Source organism: Hyperolius riggenbachi, chromosome 10 (assembly GCF_040937935.1).
Source record: "Hyperolius riggenbachi isolate aHypRig1 chromosome 10, aHypRig1.pri, whole genome shotgun sequence".
NCBI classification, from domain to species: domain Eukaryota; kingdom Metazoa; phylum Chordata; class Amphibia; order Anura; family Hyperoliidae; genus Hyperolius; species Hyperolius riggenbachi.
In genome coordinates this window covers 263,455,864-263,474,477 of record NC_090655.1, presented here as the reverse complement: position 1 = coordinate 263,474,477, position 18,614 = coordinate 263,455,864, and the positions used below count along the sequence as shown (strand labels likewise).

General features: G+C 46.2%; 1 protein-coding gene across 1 annotated transcript in view; it reads left to right on the top strand.

Annotated features, from left to right (window-relative positions):
- Nucleotides 1–10,704: 10,704 nt before the first annotated feature.
- LOC137537151 (uncharacterized) overlaps nt 10,705–18,614 on the top strand; it is a 226,508-nt gene continuing 218,598 nt past the window's right edge. Inside the window, exons 1-2 of the mRNA XM_068259275.1 lie at nt 10,705–10,765; nt 18,452–18,565. The gene's annotated coding sequence lies outside the window, so the exon portion shown is untranslated. The remainder of the gene's footprint in view (nt 10,766–18,451; nt 18,566–18,614) is intronic.

Sequence of the window (18,614 nt, the reverse complement as noted above, 5' to 3'; positions counted from 1 at the left end):
CCATCCCAACAGGGCGACTTCCCATCATCTCCATCCACTCCACAAGATTCTGCCACAAAATACCATATGCCATTGCCGACCTTCACACCCGGATTGCAGAGCTGAGTCACAGCAACCAGAAGCAGCAGGGAGCAGGGATACCCTTCAGTATGGCCACACTGTGATGGGCGACACTGCAGGGGGATGGGGTGCTGTCCTTGTGTAAGTATACAGCACACACTACTCAATATCCTCTGTATGATCTGATATGACACAGGCTGCCCTCCAGCTGCAGATTCTACTATAGTGAGTGCAATGTTTGCGGTATGGGAATGTATCAACTATAGTGAGTGCAGGGCTTGTGGTATGGAGTGTATCAGCTATAGTGAGTGCAGGGTTTGTGGTATGGAAGTGTATCAGCTATAGTGAGTGCAGGGCTTGTGGTATGGGAGTGTATCAGCTATAGTGAGTGCAGGGCTTGTGGTATGGGGGTGTATCAGCTATAGTGAGTGCAGGGCTTGTAGTATGGGAGTGTATCAGCTATAGTGAGTGCAGGGCTTGTGGTATGTAGTGTATCAGCTATAGTGAGTGCAGGACTTGTGGTATGGGAGTGTATCAGCTATAGTGAGTGCAGGGCTTGTGGTATGGGGGTGTATCAGCTATAGTGAGTGCAGGGCTTGTGGTATGGGAGTGTATCAGCTATAGTGAGTGCAGGGCTTGTGGTATGGGAGTGTATCAGCTATAGTGAGTGCAGGGCTTGTGGTATGGGGGTGTATCAGCTATAGTGAGTGCAGGGCTTGTGGTATGGGAGTGTATCAGCTATAGTGAGTGCAGGGCTTGTGGTATGGGAAGTGTATCAGCTATAGCGAGGGCAGGGCTTGTGGCATGGGAGTATATCAGCTATAGTGAGCGCAGGGCTTGTGGTATGGGGGTGTATCAGCTATAGTGAGTGCAGGGCTTGTGGTATGGGGGTGTATCAGCTATAGTGAGTGCAGGGCTTGTGGTATGGGAAGTGTATCAACTATAGTGAGTGCAGGGCTTGTGGTATGGGGGTGTATCAGCTATAGTGAGTGCAGGGCTTGTGGTATGGGAATGTATCAGCTATAGTGAGGGCAAGGCTTGTGGTATGGGAGTGTATCAGCTATAGTGAGTGCAGGGCTTGTGGTATAGGAGTGTATCAGCTATAGTGAGTGCAGGGCTTGTGGTATGGCAGTGTATCTGCTATAGTGAGTGCAGGGGTTGTGGTATGGGAGTGTATCAGCTAAAGTGAGTGCAGGGCTTGTGGTATGGGAGTTTATCAGCTATAGTGAGTGCAGGGCTTGTGGTATGGGAGTGTATCAGCTATAGTGAGTGCAGGGGTTGTGGTATGGGAGTGAATCAGCTATAGTGAGTGCAGAGCTTGTGGTATGGAAGTGTATCAGCTATAGTGAGTGCACGGCTTGTGGTATGGAGTGTATCGGCTATAGTGAGTACTGGGCTTGTGGTATGGGAGTGTATCGGCTATAGTGAGTGCAGGGTTTGTGGTATGGGGAGTGTATCAGCTATAGTGATTGCGGTGCTTGTGGTATGGGAATGTATCAGCTATAGTGAGGGCAGGGCTTGTGGTATGGGAGTGTATCAGCTATAGTGAGTGCAGAGCTTGTGGTATGGAGTGTATCAGCTATAGTGAGTGCAGGGCTTGTGGTATGTGGGTGTATCAGCTATAGTGAGTGCAGAGCTTGTGGTACGGGAGTGTATCAGCTATAGTGAGTGCAGGGCTTGTGGTATGAGAGTGTATCAGCTATAGTGAGTGCGGGGCTTGTGGTATTGGGGTGTATCAGCTATAGTGAGTGCGGTGCTTGTGGTATGGGAGTGTGTGAGCTATAGTGAGTGCGGGGCTTGTGGTATGGGAGTGTATCAGCTATAGTGAGTGCAGGGCTTGTGGTATGGGAGTGTATCAGCTATAGTGAGGGCAGGGCTTGTGGTATGGGAGTGTATCAGCTATAGTGAGGGCAGGGCTTGTGGTATGAGAGTGTATCAGCTATAGTGAGTGCAGGGCTTGTGGTATGGAAGTGTATCAGCTATTGTGAGTGCAGGGCTAGTGGTATGGGAGTGTATCGGCTATAGTGAGTGCAGGGCTTGTGGTATGGGAGTGTATCAGCTATAGTGAGGGCAGAGCTTGTGGTATGGAAGTGTATCAGCTATTGTGAGTGCAGGGCTTGTGGTATGGGAGTGTATCAGCTATAGTGAGTGCAGGGCTTGTGGTATGGGAGTGTATCAGCTATAGTGAGTGCGGGGCTTGTGGTATGGGAGTGTATCAGCTATAGTGAGTGCAGGGCTTGTGGTATGGGGGTGTATCAGCTATAGTGAGTGCAGGGCTTGTGGTATGGGGATGTATCAGCTATAGTGAGTGCAGTGCTTGTGGTATGGGAGTGTATCAGCTATAGTGAGTGCAGGGCTTGTGGTATGGGGATGTATCAGCTATAGTGAGTGCAGGGCTTGTGGTATGGGAGTGTATCAGCTATAGTGAGTGCAGGGCTTGTGGTATGGGAGTGTATCAGCTATAGTGAGTGCAGGGCTTGTGGTATGTGAGTGTATCAGCTATAGTGAGTGCAGGGCTTGTGGTATGGAGTGTATCAGCTATAGTGAGTGCAGGGCTTGTGGTATGGGAGTGTATCAGCTATAGTGAGTGCAGGGCTTGTGGTATGGGGAGTGTATCAGCTATAGTGAGTGCAGGGCTTGTGGTATGGAGTGTATCAGCTATAGTGAGTGTAGGAATTGTGGTATGGGAGTGTATCAGCTATAGTGAGTGCAGGGCTTGTGGTATGGAATGTATCAGCTATAGTGAGTACAGGGCTTGTGGTATGGGAGTGTATCAGCTATAGAGAGTGCAGGGCTTGTGGTATATCAGCTATAGTGAGTGAAGGCTTGTGGTATGGGGGTGTACCAGCTATAGTGAGTGCAGGGCTTGTGGTATGGGAGTGTCTCAGCTATAGTGAGTGCAGGGATTGTGCTATGGGATTGTATCAGCTATAGTGAGTGCAGGCTTGTGGTATGGGAGTGTATCAGCTATAGTTAGTGCAGGGCTTGTGGTATGGGGGTTTATCAGCTATAGTGAGTGCAGGGCTTGTGGTATGGGGGTGTATCAGCTATAGTGGGTGCAGGGCTTGTGGCATGGGGTGTATCAGCTATAGTGAATGCAGGGCTTGGGGTGTGGTAGTGTATTAGCTATAGTGAGTGCAGGGATTGTGCTATGGTAGTATATCAGCTATAGTGAGTGCAGGGCTTGTGGTATGAGAGTGTATTAGCTATTGTGAGTGCTGGGCTTGTGGTATGGGAGTATATCAGCTATAGTGAGTGCAGGGCTTGTGGTATGGGAGTCTATCAGCTATTGTGAGTGCTGGGCTTGTGGTATGGGAGTATATCAGCTATAGTGAGTGCAGGGCTTGTGGTATGGGAGTGTATCAGCTATAGTGAGTGCAGGGCTTGTGGTATAGGAGTGTATCAGCGATAGTTAGTGCAGGGCTTGTGGTATGGGGGTGTATCCGCTATAGTGAGTGCAGGGCTTGTGGTATGGGGGGAGTGTATCAGCTATAGTGAGTGCAGGGATTGTGGTATGGGAGTGTGTCAGCTATAGTGAGTGCGGGGCTTGTGGTATGGGAGTGTACCAGCTATAGTGAGTGCAGGGCTTGTAGTATGGGAGCGTATCAGCTATAGTGTGTGCAGGGCTTGTGGTATGGGAGTGTATCAGCTATAGTGAGTGCAGGGCTTGTGGTATGGGGATGTATCGGCTATAGTGAGTGCAGGGCTTGTGGTATGGAAGTGGATCAGCAATAGTGAGTGCAGGGCTTGTGATATGGGAGTGTATCAGCTATAGTGAGTGCAGGGCTTGTGGAATGGGGGTGTATCAGCTATAGTGAGTGCGGGGCTTGTGGAATGGGGGTGTATCAGCTATAGTGAGTGCAGGGCTTGTGGTATGGGGGTGTATCAGCTATAGTGAGTGCAGGGCTTGTGGTATGTTAGTGTATCAGCTATAGTGAGTGCAGGCTTGTGGTATGGGGGTGTATCAGCTATAGTGAGTGCAGGGCTTGTGGTATGGGAGTGTATCAGCTATAGTGAGTGCAGGGCTTGTGGTGGGGGTGTGTATCAGCTATAGTGAGTGTGGGGCTTGTAGTATGGGGGTGTATCAGCTATAGTGAGTGCAGGGCTTGTGGAATGGGGGTGTATCAGCTATAGTGAGTGCGGGGCTTGTGGAATGGGGGTGTATCAGCTATAGTGAGTGCAGGGCTTGTGGTATGGGGGTGTATCAGCTATAGTGAGTGCAGGGCTTGTGGTATAGGAGTGTATCAGCGATAGTTAGTGCAGGGCTTGTGGTATGGGGGTGTATCCGCTATAGTGAGTGCAGGGCTTGTAGTATGGGGGGAGTGTATCAGCTATAGTGAGTGCAGGGATTGTGGTATGGGAGTGTGTCAGCTATAGTGAGTGCGGGGCTTGTGGTATGGGAGTGTACCAGCTATAGTGAGTGCAGGGCTTGTAGTATGGGAGCGTATCAGCTATAGTGTGTGCAGGGCTTGTGGTATGGGAGTGTATCAGCTATAGTGAGTGCAGGGCTTGTGGTATGGGGATGTATCGGCTATAGTGAGTGCAGGGCTTGTGGTATGGAAGTGGATCAGCAATAGTGAGTGCAGGGCTTGTGGTATGGGAGTGTATCAGCTATAGTGAATGCAGGGCTTGTGGAATGGGGGTGTATCAGCTATAGTGAGTGCGGGGCTTGTGGAATGGGGGTGTATCAGCTATAGTGAGTGCAGGGCTTGTGGTATGGGGGTGTATCAGCTATAGTGAGTGCAGGGCTTGTGGTATGTTAGTGTATCAGCTATAGTGAGTGCAGGCTTGTGGTATGGGGGTGTATCAGCTATAGTGAGTGCAGGGCTTGTGGTATGGGAGTGTATCAGCTATAGTGAGTGCAGGGCTTGTGGTGGGGGTGTGTATCAGCAATAGTGAGTGCAGGGCTTGTGGTATGGGAGTGTATCAGCTATAGTGAGTGCAGGGCTTGTGGAATGGGGGTGTATCAGCTATAGTGAGTGCGGGGCTTGTGGAATGGGGGTGTATCAGCTATAGTGAGTGCAGGGCTTGTGGTATGGGGGTGTATCAGCTATAGTGAGTGCAGGGCTTGTGGTATGTTAGTGTATCAGCTATAGTGAGTGCAGGCTTGTGGTATGGGGGTGTATCAGCTATAGTGAGTGCAGGGCTTGTGGTATGGGAGTGTATCAGCTATAGTGAGTGCAGGGCTTGTGGTGGGGGTGTGTATCAGCTATAGTGAGTGTGGGGCTTGTAGTATGGGGGTGTATCAGCTATAGTGAGTGTGGGGCTTGTGGTATGGTAGTGTATCAGCTATAGTAAGTGCAGGGCTTGTGGTATGGGAGTGTACCGGCTATAGTGAGTGCAGGGCTTGTGGTATGGGAGTGTATCCGCTATAGTGAGTACAGGGCTTGTGGTATGGGTGTGTATCAGCTATAGTGAGTGCAGGGCTTGTGGTATGGGGGTGTATCAGCTATAGTGAGTGCAGGGCTTGTGGTATGGGAGTGTATTAGATATAGTGAGTGCAGGACTTGTGGTATGGGAGTGTATCAGCTATAGTGAGTGCAGGGCTTGTGGTATGGAGTGTATCAGCTATAGTGAGTGCGGGGCTTGTGGTATAGGGGTGTATCAGCTATAGTGAGTGCAGGGCTTGTGGTATAGGGGTGTATCAGCTATAGTGAGTGCGGGGCTTGTGGTATTGGGTGTATCATTTATAGTGAGTGCAGGGCTTGTGGTATGGGGGTGTATCAGCTATAGTGAGTGCACAGCTATTGAGGGATCCCACTATTCACAGTATCAAAGAAAAATCATTTCTATTGTCTGGCAACCCTTCTGAATCCCTGCTACAAAGGTAAGATATTCTAGTTTATATGCAGCATAATTCACATGAAACCAAAGCTCACCCACAGCTTTTTTCTCATACCAAAAAATGATTGGGAGTATCAATTCTGGAGAGATTTTTGCAAACAATTTCAAAACAATTTTCACAGCACTTTTGCTGTTTTTTACTTTCTACTGAATCACAAATTATTTTGTAAAATTACGCTGAATGCAGCACTTTTGCGATTGTTACAAAAATAAATCACTGTAGTTTATAATGTCATATGTGATTACATTAACCAAGCACTTTTAAAAAAATGCCAGCTATCGAGAGTACTTTTAAAGTGAAACAGCCTCGCCTGAGTCCTATGCAATCGGCTGTGTGAGGGTTTCCCCACACAATCTACACAGCGATGTCAGGCATACTCCACCTCCTCCTCTACTACCAGCACCAGGCCACACCCACCACCTCCTCCTCTACTACCATCTCTACCAGCACCAGGCCACACCCACCACCTCCTCCTCTACTACCAGCACCAGATCACACCCACCATCTCCTCCTCTAGTACTAGCTTTACCAGCACCAGGCCACACCAGCCACCTTCTCCTCTACTCTCAGCTCTACCAGCACTAGGCCACAACCAGCACCTCCTCCTTTACTACCAGCTTTACCAGCACCAGGCCACACCCATCACCTCCTCCTCTACTATTATGGTTGGGGCGTCTTGGCACCCTATGGAAAAAAATACAGGAAACAAAAAAGGGAGCCGGATAGTGCAGTATGTCAATAATAGGTGTGTGGAGAAATCAATTGATTGAAAGGGCTACTCACAAAGGAGGGTTGCAAGGGGCAACCGACCACAGGAAGCAGGTGGAGACCATAAACCCGACTCCACTCGGGGTGGTCCTGGACGGATCTGGTTGCAGTCGCTCTCTTAGACGAAAAAGGATGGAAAAAACATTAACCGTGGTAAAACAACGGGTGTTCTGTCACCACCCCTCGGACAAACATGTACGGGAGTATAACTATGCACAATATGGGAAAGAGGCGCCCTGATTTGAATAAAAGCTTTTAAAACGAAAAAGAAAAATGAGGTATCTTACCTCAATGACGAAATCTCTGTAAACTTACAAAAGATTTTTATTTGAGCACAGGCAATGCGTTTCGCGGGTCTGAGCCCGCTGTATTGGCCCGAGGAAGCGGTCTCAGACCCGCGAAACGCGTTGCCTGTGCTCAAATAAAAATCTTATGTAAGTTTACAGAAATTTCGTCATTGAGGTAAGATACCTCATTTTTCTTTTTCGTTTTAAAACTGGTTTTAAAAGCTTTTATTCAAATCAGGGCGCCTCTTTCCCTTATTGTCCTCTACTATTAGCTCTACCAGCACAAGGCCACACCCACCACCTCCTCTTTTACTACCAGCTCTACCAGCACCAGGCCACACCCACCACCTCCTCCTTTACTACCAGCACCAGGCCACACCCACCACCTCCTCTACTACCAGCACCAGACCACACCTACCACCTCCTCCTGTACTACCAGCACCAGGCCACAACCATCACCTCCTCTACTACCAGCACTAGGCCACACCCATCACCTCCTTCTCTACTACCTGCTCTACCAGCATCAGGCCACACCCACCACCTCCTCCTCTACTACCAGCTCTACCAGCACCAGGTCACACCCACCACCTCCTCTGTTCAACAGGCCACACCCATCACCTCCTCCTCTACTGCCAGCACCAGGTCACACCCACCACCTTCTCCTCCACTATCAGCATCAGGCCACACCCACCACCTCCTCCGCTACTACCAGCACTAGGCCACACCCATAACCTCCTCTACTACCAGCTCTACCAATACCAGGCCACACCCATCACCCGCTCCTCAACTACCAGCTCTACCAGCATCAGGCCACACTTACCACCTTCTCTACTATCAGCACCTGGCCACACCCACCACCACCTCCTCTACTATCAGCACCAGGCCTCACCCACCATCTTCTTCTCTACTATCAGCACCAGGCCACACCCACCACCTTCTCCTCTACTATCAGCACCAGGCCACACCCACCACCTCCTCCACTACTATTAGCACCAGGCCACACATTTCCCACTCTTGGCCCGGGGGGGGGGGGGGTCTTATGGATGTCTTGATAAATCTACTGTGACTACCTGAGTCACCTGAATCAATGGGCATGTGCAGAGACAATGGCTAAAATGAATGGTACATGATTATCTGTGTTCCTTTGTAGTTGTTGCTGCCAGTGATGAGGCATGTCTGGGCAGTGGTGACCCCATACAGTTTTTGGGTGAATGGTCCTAACATCTGCCCACAATTGGCACAGCATGCCATCCATATTCTTTCTAGCCCAGCATCCAGTGATCGGTCTGAAGACCTGTTAGTGCTGGTGGTGTGGTCACAGAGAACTGAATTACCACTGTTGCCAGATAATGTCAATCACCTCACTTTTTAAAAAAATCAATGAGAGGTGGGTTATTAACAACTACCAGCCTCCCTCAACTGATGTCACAGATTGAGGCCAGACATATGCCAATGCCTGCTGCTTCAGTTCCCCCAGACACTGGCTGCCAACACAACCGCCACAATCTCAGGTGCTGCTGCATTGGTGGAATGTTTCCTCTGTCAATGTCACATGTTTGGGTGGCATTTACGTCATCCTCATCAAGCTGCCAGCCCCATCTATATGCAGTTTTCTCCCCAGATTTTTTTTTGAGCCGGGTGGCGTGAAATAGTCGCCGGGTGGCATGAAAAAGTAGCCGGTGTAAGAACTTCACGTTTCACACCTTTATTCTGGCACCAGCAACTCATTAGTAAGAGCTGCAAACATGACTTTTATAACAGCAACAGGCGTCTTCAGAGTTAGGAGTTTATTCAGTAAACGGATATACAGATACAGTTTGTTACATCTTAGCGAAGCAGATTCTTTGCGTTACAAGCTCTTGACTAACATCCCTCATGAATGTTAGTCAGGTTATCTTCTTTCTATACTAAATTACGTCTAAACTAAGTATATACAGCATACAAGATAAACTAACGAGACATAAATAAATATATAAGTAAAGATTAAGACCAGCGGTGACAGGGACAGAAAGTGCCTCTCTGTAAACCGGCTGTTGGTTTTATACGAACCAGAAAGAGTTAAATGTGACCTCATCTGAGCAGTCCCCCCAAAACCTACAATTGGCTCAGACCCCTCGTGGTGTCATAATACCCACCTACTTGATTAATATTCTATGAGCCCCTTTTCCCAGTTGCAAGAATGTTATGTTTTGTAAATATGGCCTATGTTGATTGTTCCCGTAGTCTATTTGGCTGGGGCTGTGTAGGCCCAAGACCTTGTACTAAGAACATCTTCTCAGTATCTGCTTGCATCATCTGCTTCAAGCAGACACTGAGATGCCTCTGCCTGCATCACAAGGCACTCTACTTAAAGGTATACTCTGCGAACAAGCCTTTTACCTAAAACTCAGTCCAAATAACTGAGGCCTACTTAAATTATAACAGCCGGGTGGGGCAAGTTGAGAGAATGCAGGGCCGGTGCTTATGTGTGCAACTCTGCTTACAGAAAGGGAGAAGGTGAGCCGATGACAGCCGGGTGCTCACCAAAACTAGACGGGTGAAGCACCCGGCTAAAAGAGCCTGGGGAGAACACTGAATATTCCTCTCATGCACAATCCAATACATGGAAGTGTAATAATCAGTTATTACTCAGCAGTGCATTACACAGAGCTCTATTATTATGGTGTGATGATGCAGCGTGCTGACCATTCATGCTGTGTGACATTTCTCTGCTAGGCATGGGCAGAAGTTTTAATGACATTCATGCTGTCACAAGGCAAACTAGCAATAACAGAACATTCTAAAATATAAAATATTATAATAAAAATAAAATATTATTTAAAGAAAACCTGAATTGAAAATTAAAAGTCAAAATAAGCATACACAAGTCATACTTACCTTCCATGTAGTCTACTCCTCAGTGTCTTTCTCCTGTCCCGCGTCCTGTTTGTTCACTGTGATCAATGGAATTTTCCGTCCTCCGTTTTAAAAATGGCCATTACCCATAACAGTTTTCTGGTCAGCACACTGTTAAACTGTGACATCGCCCACTTGAGCCATAGGGAAACATGGACATTACCTGGTACATCAGTTTTCCTCTCAGCTATAACTGACAGCAACTGCTATTTTACTGACAGCAACTGATATATTTCAGATCTGACAAAATATTGTCAGAACTGGGAGGGATTATTGTCACAAGAAAATGGTGAGCTTTTGAGAGGAACTGATGGCAAGGTAACTATGTAATGGTTATTTGAAGTTACCTCATGTGTTTATTTTAAATATTTTTACTCAGTACAGGTTCTCTTTACATAGTTACATAGTTACATAGTTATTTTGGTTGAAAAAAGACATACGTCCATCGAGTTCAACCAGTATAAAGTACAACACCAGCCTGCTCCCTCACATATCCCTGTTGATCCAGAGGAAGGCGAAAAAACCCTTACAAGGCATGGTCCAATTAGCCCCTAAAGGGAAAAATTCCTTCCCGACTCCAGATGGCAATCAGATAAAATCCCTGGATCAACATCATTAGGCATTACCTAGTAATTGTAGCCATACTTACTAGTATAAATAATAATAATAATACATACATTATTATTATGGAATGGGATGCAACTGTACATGAAAATGTTGAGTGACAAAGAAAACTAATGCAGATGAATCCACAAACTGAGGCTGCAGTTAGCCTACTCACCACAAGATGGCGAAAATCACTTCTCCCAGGTGGAACGCAAAGAGGAAGAAATCAGGCCAAAAGACCGGACGTGATGTAACAGCAGGAGGAGACGTTGCAGGCGGTTGAAAAAGCACGTTGTTGGAAGAGGTAATTGTGTGATTGTTGTTATATATTGAGCAGAGCTGAGGTCGTAGTGGGCATACTGTGTTACAGAGGAGGTCATAGTACACCTGTCACTATCCTGATCACCCCCTTGAAGTAATTACCATACAAGAGACTTTTATATAACTAGTTTTCTAGTGGCCACCCTACATGTGCCATATATTATGGCTGGCATCTCACCTTCCTAGTAAAATCACAGAGACAAGAGAAGATGTATATGGAATATAGCTATGTCCTTCCAGTACCAGCATCTCACTTTCCTAGTAATAACTCAGTCACATCACACAGACAGGAGAAGATGTATATGGAATATAGCCATGTCCTTCCAGTGACGGCATCTCACCTTCCTAGTAATAACTCACATCACAGAGACAAGAGAAGATGTATATGGAATAGAGCCATGTCCCCCCAGTGCTGGTACCTCGCCTTCCTATTATTAATTCAGTCACATCACAGAGACAAGAAAAGATGTATATGGAATATATCCATGTCCCTCCAGTGCTGGTATCTCACCTTCCTAGTAATAACTCACATCACAGAGACAAGAGAAGATGTATATGGAATATAGCCATGTCCCTCCAGTGCCGGCATCTCACCTTCCTAGTAATAATTCACATCACAGAGACAAGAGAAGATGTATATGGAATATAGCCATGTCCCTCCAGTGCCGGCATCTCACCTTCCTAGTAATAATTCACATCACAGAGACAAGAGAAGATGTATATGGAATATAGCCATGTCCCTCCAGTGCCGGCATCTCACCTTCCCAGTAATAATTCAGTCACATCACAGAGACAAGAGAAGATGTATATGGAATATAGCCATGTCCCTCCAGTGCCGGCATCTCACCTTCCTAGTGATAATTCACATCGCAGAGACAAGAGAAGATGTATATGCAATATAGCCATGTCCCTCCAGTGCCGGCATCTCACCTTCCTAGTAATTATTCACATCACAGAGACAAGAGAAGATGTATATGCAATATAGCCATGTCCCTCCAGTGCTGGCATCTCACCCGGAGCAGTGCTTTTCAGCGCTGCTAGCTTTGGGCGCAGCCAGCGCCGCCATAGACTGTAATGGGAATCAGTCTATAGCGGCGCTCAGTGAGGAAGGTCGGCTCCGTCAGAAGACGGAGCCGAAGTTGCTTAAAAAACACAATAATTCGGCCTCCAGCAATCGCTGGAAGCCGAATTATTTCATTCCCCCACTATCCATGTGGGCCTGGAGGGGGAATAGTAATTAAAACGCCCCGGACTTGTGCAGAAGCAGGACCAGCCATTTAACAGCTGGATCCTGCGCCCAAGTCTACCAGCGCCGTATTCAAATGTACGCATCTCACCTTCCTAGTAATAATTCACATCACAGAGACAAGAGAAGATGTATATGCAATATAGCCATGTCCCTCCAGTGCCAGCATCTCACCTTCCTAGTAATAATTCACATCACAGAGACAAGAGAAGATGTATATGGAATATAGCCGCGTTCCCCCAGTGCTGGCATCTCACCTTCCTACTAATAACTAACATCATAGAGACAAGAGAAGATGTATATGGAATATAGCCATGTCCCTCCAGTGCTGGCATCTCACCTTCCTAGTAATAATTCACATCACAGAGACAAGAGAAGATGTATATGCAATATAGCCATGTCCCTCCAGTGCTGGCATCTCACCTTCCTAGTAATAATTGAGTCACATCACAGAGACAAGATAAGAGGTATATGGAATATACCGGGCAGCACGGTGGCGTAGTGGTTAGCTCTCTCGCCTTGCAGCACTGGGTCCCCAGTTCGAATCCCAGCCAGGGCACTATCTGCAAAGAGTTTGTATGTTCTCTCCGTGTCTGCGTGGGTTTCCTCTGGGCACTCCGGTTTCCTCCCACATTCCAAAAACATACGGATAAGTTAATTGGCTCCCCCTAAAATTGGCCCTAGACTACAGTACTTACACTACATAATATAGACATATGGCAATGGTAGGGATTAGATTGTGAGCTCCTTTGAGGGACAGTTAGTGACAAGATATATATATATATATATATATATATATATATATATATATATATATATATATATATATAAAAAAAAAAGCACAAGGAGTTGCAGCACACAGCTCTTTATTCAGAGCAAACAAAATTTCAATCAGCAAACAGTTTCGGTCGTCCCCGACCTTTGTCAATGCCAAACAACAAATGAATGCATGGTCATATATATACCCGCCCCACAGGATATGACATCATGACAAACTGGGGTCCACCCCTTAGTTACATCACCAAGTGGTGGTAAACACATAATATAAATAGTGTCAATCATATACACTTATCTCATTTATCATAAATCAGTCCATGATCCAAATCACGTAGTAATATTCTCTCTACCAGTGTAACAGTCAGTTTCTTTATATAACCCTAAGAGAGGGAGAGATTATAAAAACAGATGTAAATCAAAATCTTTATTTAGGCCACCTGGGCTTAAAGGGACACTTAAGTCAAACAAAAAAAATGAGTTTTACTCACCTAGGGCTTCCAATAGCCCCCTGCAGCTGTCCAGTGCCCTCGCTGTCTCCCTCCGATCCTCCTGGCCCCGCCAGCAGCCACTTCCTGTTTCGGTGACAGGAGCTGACAGGCTGGGGATGCGAGTGATTCTTCGCGTTCCCAGACACATTAGCACCCTCTATGCTGCTATATGATATATGCTATAGCAGCATAGATGGCGCTATTGTGGCCAGGAACGCGAAGAATCACTCGCGTCCCCAGCCTGTCAGCTCCTGTCACCGAAACAGGAAGTGGCTGCCGGCGGGGCCAGGAGGATTGGAGGGTGATAGCGAGGACACCGGACAGCTGCAGCGGGCTATTGGAAGCCCCAGGTGAGTAAAACTCATTTTTTTTTTGTTTGACTTAAGTGTCCCTTTAAGCTGCCTAATTTGTGAATCCACATAACTTCCCGGCGTTTTAACATCAAGATCCTGTCACCCCCACGTCTAGGTTTTGGAATATGGTCTATAACCATATATCTCAGGTCCACGTCTCTATGTCCAGCCTCCCTCCAATGTTTGGCAACTGGGAGGTCAGAGCTTACTGACCTGACAGAGCTCCTATGTTGTGAGATACGATCCCGTACCTTTTGTGTGGTTTCACCCACATAAAGCAGCCCGCACGGGCAAATCAACAAGTAAACCACATAGGAGCTCTGACAGGTAAGAAAGTATTTAACCTTGTAACCATCACCGAACGTGGATCCCTTAATCACATATGAACATTCACTGCATGTGAGGCATGGGTATGACCCCAACCTTTTTGAACCCAGAAAAGTCTCAGTCTGTTTTTGTATCGGTGGGGTATCAGCCCTCACCAATCTACTACCTAAAGTTTCGTTCTTTCTATAGGCAGGAATAGGTGGTGTACGGAATTCCGGAATTCCAGGGTAAGCACTACCCAAAATGTGCCAATGTCGCCTGATACAGGACATCACCCTCTGTGAGAGTCCATGAAATTGGCACACAAAGGGAAGGCGAGGACCCTCAAATTCACTTTTCTTCCTCCCTCCCTGTTCTCCGGACAATATTGTAGCTACCTCTTCCTGTAATAAGGTATCTGGGTATCCACGTTCCGAGAGCTTAGCAACCATCTGCTGTCTTCTTATGTCGATCCGGTCAGGATCTGAAACAATTCTCTCTACCCGGAGTAACTGACTCCTCGCTATGGATCGGAAGACAGCAGGTGGGTGGAAGCTCTCGAAACGTAGAAGTTGGTTGCGGTCAGTTGGTTTCTTGTAAAAGTCTGATGTGAGGGAACCCGCTTGCTTTCTGACAGTGGTATCCAAGAAATTAATCTCCTCACGACTATGGGTAATCTCAAATTTAATATTTGGATGAAACCGATTCAGTTCATCGTGGAATGTCATGAGGGATCCAATGTCGCCCCGCCAGATGGCGAACACGTCGTCAATGAAGCGCCACCAGACACCACAGTGTCTGGAGAACGCCTCATTGACGTATACGTGTGTGCTCTCGAAGTGGTGCATAAACGCACCCGCAAAGGACGGAGCGACATTGGATCCCATCGCTGTACCCCGCTGTTGGAGATAAAAAACATCCTTAAATAAAAAGTAGTTGTTGTCCAAAACGAAGTGGAGAAGAGTTTCAAAAAGGCTCACTTGTGCCATACTGTATTCTCCACTGTTTTGGATCAAGTCAATGCAAGCTTTGATACCCTCACTCTGTGGTATAGACGTATATAATGACGAGACGTCCCAGCTTACTAACCATGTCTCATCCACAGGATCAATCTTCAATGCAGAAATCTTTCTAAGAAAATCAGAAGTATCTCTGATATATGAAGGTGTACACTTTATCAGGGGCGACAAAACCTTGTCCAATAGTGTGGCACAGGGAGTAAACACTGACCCTATGCCAGCCACTATTGGACGGCCAGGTGGTCTAGTAGCATGTTTATGCACCTTTGGCAGTGTATATATCACCGGTGTGATTGGGTGTGATACAAATAAATAATCAGACAGGTCCCTGGTAATCACTTTTGAATGAACTGCTTGATCAAGGATGCTGCGCAATGCAGTCTTTAGCTGGGGGGCGGGGTTCCCTGGTAGTTTTTTATATACATTTGTGTCTGCTAGTTGCGACATGATTTCATTTTCATAGTCCCTAGTGTTCATTACTACCAGGGCCCCACCTTTATCTGCAGGTTTCAAAGTAATGTCTCTACGTTGGCTCAAGTTGTAAAGAGCAGTCTTTTCTCCTAGACTCAAATTATTGCCCACATAGTCCTTTTTCTTTGAATCAAGTAAACGATTAATGTCCCCATGCATTCATTTGTTGTTTGGCATTGACAAAGGTCGGGGACGACCGAAACTGTTTGCTGATTGAAATTTTGTTTGCTCTGAATAAAGAGCTGTGTGCTGCAACTCCTTGTGCTTTTTTTGTATACTTCAAGGGGGCCTGGGCATCCCCAGTTGCGAGCACCCTCAACCTCCAGCCTGTGACAGCTGCTGACCCCCCCTGGACTCTATATATATATATATATATATATATATATATACACACACTGTACAGCGCTGCGTAATATGTCGGCGCTATATAAATACTAAATAATAATAATATAGCCATGTCCCTCCAGTGCCGGCATCTCGCCTTCCTAGCAATAATTCAGTCACATCACAGAGACAAGAGGAGATGTATATGGAATATAGCCATGTCCCTCCAGTGCTGGCATCTCACCTTCTTAGCAATAATTCAGTCACATCACAGAGACAAGAGAAGATGTAAAGGTATATGGAATATAGCCATGTCCCTCCAGTGCTGGCATCTCACCTTCCTAGTAATAATTCAGTCACATCACAGAGACAAGAGAAGATGTATATGGAATATAGCCATGTCCCTCCAGTGCTGGCATCTCACCTTCCTAGTAATAATTCAGTCACATCACAGAGACAAGAGAAGATGTATATGGAATATAGCCATGTCCCTCCAGTGCCGGCATCTCCCCTTCCTAGTAATAATTCAGTCACATCACAGAGACAAGAGAAGATGTATATGGAATATAGCCATGTCCCTCCAGTGCCGGCATCTCCCCTTCCTAGTAATAATTCAGTCACATCACAGAGACAAGAGAAGATGTATATGGAATATAGCCATGTCCCTCCAGTGCCGGCATCTCCCCTTCCTAGTAATAATTCAGTCACATCACAGAGACAAGAGAAGATGTATATGGAATATAGCCATGTCCCTCCAGTGCCGGCATCTCCCCTTCCTAGTAATAATTCAGTCACATCACAGAGACAAGTGAAGATGTATATGGAATATAGCCATGTCCCTCCAGTGCCGGCATCTCACCTTCCTAGTAATAATTCAGTCACATCACAGAGACAAGAGAAGATGTATATGGAATATAGCCATGTCCCTCCAGTGCCGGCATCTCCCCTTCCTAGTAATAATTCAGTCACATCACAGAGACAAGAGAAGATGTATATGGAATATAGCCATGTCCCTCCAGTGCCGGCATCTCCCCTTCCTAGTAATAATTCACATCACAGAGACAAGAGAAGATGTATATGGAATATAGCCACGTCCCTCCAGTGCTGGCATCTCACCTTCCTAGTAATAATTCAGTCACATCACAGAGACAAGAGAAGATGTATATGGAATATAGCCATGTCCCTCCAGTGCCGGCATCTCACCTTCCTAGTAATAATTCAGTCACATCACAGAGACAAGAGAAGATGTATATGGAATATAGCCATGTCCCTCCAGTGCCGGCATCTCACCTTCCTAGTAATAATTCAGTCACATCACAGAGACAAGAGAAGATGTATATGGAATATAGCCATGTCCCTCCAGTGCCGGCATCTCACCTTCCTAGTAATAATTCAGTCACATCACAGAGACAAGAGAAGATGTATATGGAATATAGCCATGTCCCTCCAGTGCCGGCATCTCACCTTCCTAGTAATAATTCAGTCACATCACAGAGACAAGAGAAGATGTATATGGAATATAGCCATGTCCCTCCAGTGCTGGCATCTCACCTTCCTAGTAATAATTCACATCACATCACAGAGATAAGAGAAGATGTATATGGAATATAGCCATGTCCCTCCAGTGCTGGCATCTCACCTTCCTAGTAATAACTCACATCACAGAGACAAGGGAAGATGTATATGGAATATAGCCATGTCCCTCCAGTGCTGACATCTCACCTTCCTAGTAATAACTCACATCACAGAGACAAGAGAAGATGTATATGGAATATAGCCATGTCCCTCCAGTGCCGGCATCTCACCTTCCTAGTAATAACTCACATCACAGAGACAAGAGAAGATGTATATGGAATATAGCCATGTCCCCCCAGTGTAGCTATGTGCCCTCCACAATATCAACCCAACCCCCCTTTATTGCAGCGCCCTCCTGAGGTCTCGGGTATTCATCGCTCTACCCCTCCATAACAGCTCAGGGGGTTTTCATATGTGATGTTTTTATGCTAAATGTTAACGGGAGGGACTGAAGTGGGTAATGGGGAGGGGATAAACAGCTCACTGTATAAAGCTTAGGGGTGTGTACATGCATCCACTTTTGATTGGCCAATATTACCACTTCTATGTAGTATGAGCGATTGCCTACACAATCTGTTTATAGAATTCAAAATGTATTTGTCCTCATCCTACATGGAAGTGGTAAACTTAGCCAATGAAAATCGGATCCAGGTACACAGCCAAAGTCTCCCAGATATTGATATTGTTACATAAGATCACCCCTCCAGCTTCATCATTATATTATCAATGACTGGAGAAAACAGTTTAAATAGCTGAGAGGTGTCTGATGGGAATTGTATACCAGGTAATGGGTGAATGTTTAGTGATATGAAGGGTGTGAGCAGGAATCCAGGGACATACATCTTTAAGGAAGGAGCTTGCAGGGAGTAGTAATGTTTTATTGTATGGTAGTACACCTGTAGTTCTGAAAATGGTACAAAGTATCTGTATGGTGGATTAGGTTAGATGGAGATTTAGAGAGGAATATAATCTGTGAATAGTGCAGAGTGGTAAATAAAATGTATTGATTTTATGAATTTGTCTTCATTTGAGGTAAACCATCTCAACTCTTTCTCATTTTATTGTTTTTAATGAAAATGTTATCACTATCTGGACTCTCTTCCCATCTAGTCTTGTTTTACTAGAGTGCAACCTTCATCCAGCTTGCTGAACCCCCGAGTGGAGTCGGGTTTGTTGATCTCCTCCTGCCTACAGTGGTTGGTTGCCCTTCTGCTGCCCTCCTTTGTGAGTATCCTATTCCACCATCTACATCTGTCTCTCGTTATTTTTGTGA